The following is a 6,960-nucleotide window of genomic DNA, read 5'->3' as shown; positions in this document are numbered from 1 at the left end:
ACTACCATTGCCTAATCAAACCACAATATTGAGATCGTGCTCTCATACCACTTGTAACAAGTCTACCGATTAAAAATATAAAATTACCTGCATACATTTTTTTTAATGATATTTACAATATCCAGTCATTTATTCACTTCATTGATGTACATTGTATTTAAATAAGAAGCATACAAATATTTTAATCCAAGAATGAGATGGAAGGCGCCCTAGTCCTCTTTCCAAAGTAGTCTATTACTATTTGAATTAACCTCATATAATGGTGCATGCACAGAGACATTGAAATTTCATATTCTAATTTATTACTCTAGTATGAGCTTGTTTGGCGTCAATCACAGAGGACACTTGGTCTTATGACCACCGTCCATCTGTAGGGCTTCTAGGTCTACGGATTTGGCTCTCAGGACTTCGAATGAGGTAATCGCTTCCACCCCAAGCCTTGAAGTCATCGATCATTATGCACCTTATCTGTTAGGAGTATCTCTTTGTTCTTCTCATGAGTCATTTGCACCCTTCAAGCGCCATAGCCACCAACAGGTAAGTGTGGCTCTATGAATGTTATCTTTTGTTGATGATTTTGTTTTGTTGTGGTGTATTTGGATAAATTTCTCTTTCTTTTACAGGGTTTCATTTTCTTTTACGGTGATGTCGTCCACTCTTCCAATAGGAACCAGATTTGGCCGCATATGGCCTTCTTCACATATTGGTACTCCGAAAAATCTTGAATTATTTCATCAAATTATGCTCTCGGTTACATAGTCATTCTGATACCATACCCCTCTAGGACTCGATGACGAGTTGTTGGTATACTTTTTTTCTTTGGTAAGGCTTAGATTGTTTCATTTAAATATAATTGTATTAGATACTTCTATCACTTATCACGTAATAGTTAGGGTTTGACTGGTTCATTTTCCTTGTGTTAATAGGTATGTGCGTCATTACTACTCCAGTGGCAACGGCTGTGATGCCAAACATGCTCTAAATATCACGTTCCCTTTGGTTTCCAAGTTTTTATTTCTTCTTCTTTTATATGGTACAAGGGTTTATACCCTTTTGTTATGGGTTTGTTTGAGATAGGGTAATTTGAACGGTTTTTCACTATGACTTCTCAGCATGATCGGATTCTTCTAAGTTGAAAGAAAATTGCTCAATCTGAAAGTTTTTTCAACTATTTGAACTGGTGTTTTGTTTCAGGAAATATTGTATATAATTAAACCTCCATAGGAGCTCAGATCTTCTGTCTCTTTTTGACTGTATACAATTATCTTCAATTAAATTCTCAGTTTCTTCATATTTATATGTATTGATTTGAATTTTCCTTGTTACATGGTTATTGGTTTATGTGTACCATTATATTCATTTGGTTCTTAGATAGTACTTTATGTTTACAGAGTTTTTTTAGAAGAAATAAATAAAGGGTGATTGTACTCGTGAAAAGCTCTTTGTAAGGATATCTGGTAGGGTTGAATCTCTATTGGGTTCTTCTTTGACCCACATGGTCCTACATATAATTGTTGGGCAAGGGACTGTTTGGTCCCTAGGGCTCTGCCTCGTGTTGAACTAACCTAGCCTATTATTCCCTAGTTCTCAAATATTCTCTGTGTACCAAAATTTATTATGGGAATTGCTACTGTATCTTGCAGTATTTATCATCTTATTTATTGAAAGGAATATAACTGAGTCTTTTACAGTATTTTTCATTTTGTTTATCAAAAAGGATTAGATCAAAGTCTTTTCTTTTTATTTAAAAATAAGAATAGGAATCACACCCACGTAATTTTTCTAGTAATGGCATTCCTTCATCTTGCTCAGGTCTGTTCAATTTTAAATAATGGATCAATTTTAAAGAATGGATATCAATATTTCTTTCATGACAAGAATATATACCTTTTTAAAGAGATTTGCATTATATGGTTTTCAATTTTTGGTATAATAAATTTATGTAGTCTCTTGTGATTTCCTGGGTTATGAATCAAAAACTAGTTTAATTTTTTCTTGTTTCAAAACAAAAGAAACACAATCGATTCTGTATTTTTAATACTAACCTACTGATAATTGTGCTCCCTGGTCGTGACTGGACCTAGGTTAACTAGAACACATTCACTACTGAGGGGGGTGTTTCTAATAGCTATGCTGGGTCTGAATGGTCTTTGAGCAAGCTTGCAACTCCAAAAGCTTAATTGGTATCCCATTGTCTATTATAATTCCTATAGTGTTTTTACCTGTTTAGTTCTCACATCTGAAACAAATTTTGGACAGAAATTTATGGTGAATGTTATATTGCATAGAGGTCCAATTATCATACTCTCTTTTTTAAGGAAGACCATTTCCTATGTCAAATAGAATCCTACTTATTTTTCTTTAAAGAGTAAACACATAACCCTTCTCTTTCACATATAGAAAGAAACAAAAAAAACCTTTTTTCTTACAGGAGAAAAGAAATTAAACAATTCTAAGAAAAATAGTAGGTGTACTTATCTTTTTGAATAGATTATAATAATTATCGGTAGGAAAGTCTCACCACCCAGCCTCAAAGCTAGTAAGTATGTCGAGCCTCTCCCCTGAGCTTTTTCCACACTTGACAATTTGGAATTTCAAATTCCAGTTCTTGAGGTAACTAGTACTTGGGCCGACTACTCCAGTCTAGTGCAGTACTATACAGTCATGGATCAGTGAAATGATTCCATTGGCTATACCTTCAGCTCAAGAATACCTCCATCTAGCAACGTTCTCCTTTTCCAAATTGAATCCCTTCTTTCCACCTATCCTCCTGCCTATAGCTATCCTTGGATTTTTCCATTTAGATTTGGGGTTTTTGGTCCCCTCTAAGAAAAGTGGAAATATTGATAACTTGTTCGAATTGTCCATGAATTCAAGATTTAATTTCTTTTTACTAACTATTCTTGGTTCACAACCGTAACCTTCCATACATCATATCATTGCATTATTTATTTTTTTCCTCTTATCCTAATGTAAAGTTTTTTATCACACCTTATCGGCAATTGTAAATTAGTGAGTTATTCAAGTAAAAATGATTAACTGTGAGTAACTACTCATAACATCGTAGTATAACAAACTTCCTTCTCCTCGAAATACTATAACTCCACAAATATTAATACTTTTCTCCTACCCCTTCTCTCATGGGAGTAGTCCCTTTTCTTGTGGAAGTATCTCGTGAGGAAAAAAGGACAGATTTCAGAATTACAAGGATGGTTGTGCATGTCAATAGACCTGTCGGCATGTTACACACTTGAACTAGTATGAATGACCCCCTCGATTAAAAACATTGATGTTTCCTATTTTGGAACTGGTCCTATTCCTTTCAGCAGGTGAGAATGAGAAGGGGTTACAGTCAGTGACGTATGCAATTTTATACAATATTTTTAATATAAATAAATACAAATATAATTTTAGCAATCCAGTTAGACTAGTGTAGTCAAATACCTTTTTGCAAGCAACTTAGACACATTTATATATTGAACATTGATTTGGTTTTCTATAAATAAAGAATTTTAATACAACAGTTTCATATTTAATATTTTATTTTAAAATTAAATTATCATTATTTTATAAATTATATAATTTATTTTTCATTTTATTATAATTAATTTTATTTTTTTGAAATGATTTTTTCAATTTAATGACACTAGTAGTAATTTTGAGTCAATGTTTGGAACCAAACAATATCACGAGAACACAGATTCCATTTTATTTTAAATATATTTTAAAAGACATTATGACTTGGTCATGTTATCAGTGGTTTATGACAACCATGATATTGACCCATGATATTCATGTGGATTATAGCCTATTCAAAAGGGAAAAACCAAAATAGATCTAGCGTAACTTCAAATCTACCAAGTGCCAAGATGATCAAATCTCTTTTCACTAATATTTCTCTAATATATAATTAAAACTAACAAATCAATCTCATTACATATTTTTTTTTTTCAAACTCATATTTAGATATTTTTTTAATTCTTTCTTTATATTACTCTATTTTATTTGAAATCAACGAGAAAAAAAATATATTTAATATCATTTATTAATGCTTCAGTGCATTTATGGAAGAAATGTTCTCACATAACATTGCATTAAAGGAAATAGAATAATAATTTCATTCAAAATTTTAAAAATGTTATTGTCAACCATAAGCATGACACTTCAATGTCCACTCTAAATAACATAACTACATCAATTTTATATATAGAGATAAAGTAATTAATAATTAAAAATATATCATTTCATTTCTAAGTGTTTTCTACTTTTTAACCCGATGAATATCTATAATTCCTTCACCACTCCTTCGCCACTCAACACGGAGATTACAGATGACATCTGAAATCATATTTGGTGTTATAACACACTTTGAAAGAAATTTTAAATTCATTCCATGCTAAATATAGAGTTGATATTAGTATTTAAAAAAATATTAATAATAGAAAAAGTTCTTGTGTCAAATTTATTATATAGATATATAAATTCAATGTAAAAAATTTGTTATATTTTTACTTTCGTAGTAATATTTCAATTTCCATCTTGAGGGTTTGTAGTTAGTCAATCATCCACTAAAATGTTGAACCTAGCTCAAGTAAAGTCTCCTTCTGTCACTGCAGGTCAAATCGTAGGTATGGCTAACCTACTGGGTAAATTTTCATTCCTACTGAAGCCACTTTCGTTGCAACAAAGTTACCTTTCTTTCTTCTTAATTTGGAGTTGGAAACAAATAATTTATGACCCTAGGTATAAACATCGAGCCAAAGTTATGACAAGAAAATTATCCAACATCCCTATCCCAAATGGAAACCCTAATTTTCAAACATTTCCCTTGATCATAGAATCACATTTAACCACCATTCTTGTGCATTTTAAACCGATAAGTTTCACCTGAAAGGTCTCATGGAAAAAAAAATTACTTTCTCTCCTCTATGTTGTAGTATTTTTGAATTCATAAAGGCCTTCCTCCTTTGGTTGAGGTTGTTTTGTCTTATTACCAATATTGTATCTGTAGATTCCATTGTCATAAATTCTTCATCCCACTTTCCTCTTTGTGATTGAGTAGTTCTATGACATCCATGTCTTATGTCCATGGCTCCTCTAGATCTTGTAATAGACAACAATGATAATAATTTTTAGTAGACCAATCAAATCCAATTATCAACAATGAAAGAAGTGTAGGGGAAGAATTATTGGTAGACTATAGTTTGAATAGAGTATAAGTTGTCCTTACAAGATAAATATTAATTTAGATTAGCATTTTTCCCAATGTAACATACTTTACCTCTAGTGTGTGTATCAATTTTGTTACATTCCTCATTTATAACTTATTTTGCGCAATCTTTTTAGAGATAATTAAATTACTCTATAGTGAATGTAGTTGATTATTAAAATTATGACTATTCTATTTAATGTATTCTATTAAACTTTGATTTTATTTGAGAATAGTGTTATATTCTTGTAACATTTCTATGTCTATTTTTTAATGGAAAAAAAACTTGATGGCACTAGACTAGGCAATATTTGTGCCTCAATAGGATTACAATATTTGACCTAATTCAATGCTAAATTTGGATGGGAAAGTAAAAATTTACAAATTCCTGTGGGCCAAAAATTCAAAATTAAATACCCACCAACTATTGAACTAAAAAAAAAAAAAAAATAGACTCTTTCTTTCTCCTTTGATAATTTTTTCACTGATGATAGGCAGGGACCCGAAAAGAGAAGAATAGGCTCCTCTTCCCGCACCTGGGTCTCGATATGGGAGATTCGAAGTCCACCCATTCTGTTGTGGATGGAAAGTTTCAATATTTCCTTCTTTTGCTTGGATTCTTGGAACTAGTTTGAATATAAGGCAAATAATTGATAGATTTTTTATGATCTGTAGTGGTTTTTAAAGCATCTTAAGGATTCATATGAATCACGCACATGAATTTTATTTTTCTCCCTTTTCGTTCTAGAAATTGGAGCTACAGAGTAAGGAATTGTCGGCTCCATGAACAAAGGGTGGATATAGGGTTAAATTGTGGGATATTTATTCATGTAATGGTGTAGAATGTTTTGATTATCATAAAGGTTTTCCAAAACTTTAGGCTCATTGTGTGTCTGTGATGGTTGAATTGCTTACCTCAGCTCAAATTGATTCCCTTCACGTAGTGTGATCTCCTTCCTTACATGCTATTTTCCTTCGCTCACCTCCATGAAGAAGATTTTCTAGCCCAACCTCCAAATGTCAAGAAAAGGGAAGGAAGAAGACAATGGACAAAATGAGGTAAGTCATTGCAAAATTATAGATATGTAATTTTTTAAATCCTTTCTTTGATTTTTATTGTTTTTTTAATTCCAAAATCTAAAAAAAAAAATTATATATGTAGGGATATGAGACTAACTAGGAGAAAGAGGCCTTGGCTTCCATACTAGGGATGGTGGCAGTTAACAAATTTGATGATGTGGACTTGAAAATGTTTTCTTGATATGTAGAAAAATGATTAGCTAAAACCACTGAAACATTGCAAGCACACCAATCGTTTCAAAGGAAATCAATTGATTCCCAAACCACTCCTAGATCGAGTAGAAGATCAAGGAGAAAATCATTGATCATAGCCACTAAGAATGTGGAACATGAAACACATAATTTCAATGCCTAATCCACTCATGGAACCCAAATCGCTTCTTCCACAATGCCACATTAGGAATCTTACAATGGTAGTTGTGATATAATGATAGAATATGACATGGTTTTAGGAAAAATCTATAAATCAGATGCTGGGAAATATTTTGTCAACAGGTTTAATAAATCATGCCTTTAATGGCTCAAATAACATCTCTAATTTTCATTCTGAAAGGTACCGTTGCACTCACAAAAATCAGTGATTCATGACATCGAGATTGAATTTGGCATAGGTTGTGTTGGGCCATGAATACGACCAGTTTGTAACACTTATTTCATCCATTTTTACTCTT

At 31.9% G+C, this 6,960-nt stretch overlaps 1 long non-coding RNA gene across 2 annotated transcripts; it reads left to right on the top strand.

Annotated features, from left to right (window-relative positions):
* The first annotated feature begins 242 nt into the window (after positions 1 to 242).
* On the top strand, positions 243 to 1,313 carry LOC149222756 (uncharacterized). 2 transcript variants are annotated; one of them, XR_016248924.1, is made up of 3 exons: positions 243 to 537; positions 624 to 706; positions 927 to 1,313. It is a non-coding gene; the product is annotated as an uncharacterized LOC149222756 (long non-coding RNA). The 2 variants fall into 2 exon arrangements; XR_016248925.1 differs by having other exon boundaries at positions 246 to 537; positions 624 to 822; positions 927 to 1,309.
* Positions 1,314 to 6,960: the final 5,647 nt, after the last annotated feature.

The sequence above is a fragment of the Pinus tabuliformis genome, chromosome Q (genome assembly GCF_031772625.1).
Source record: "Pinus tabuliformis cultivar Carrire ecotype Pingquan chromosome Q, CPIR1, whole genome shotgun sequence".
Lineage (NCBI taxonomy): Eukaryota > Viridiplantae > Streptophyta > Pinopsida > Pinales > Pinaceae > Pinus > Pinus tabuliformis.
This window is presented reverse-complemented; position numbering and strand designations above follow the sequence as displayed.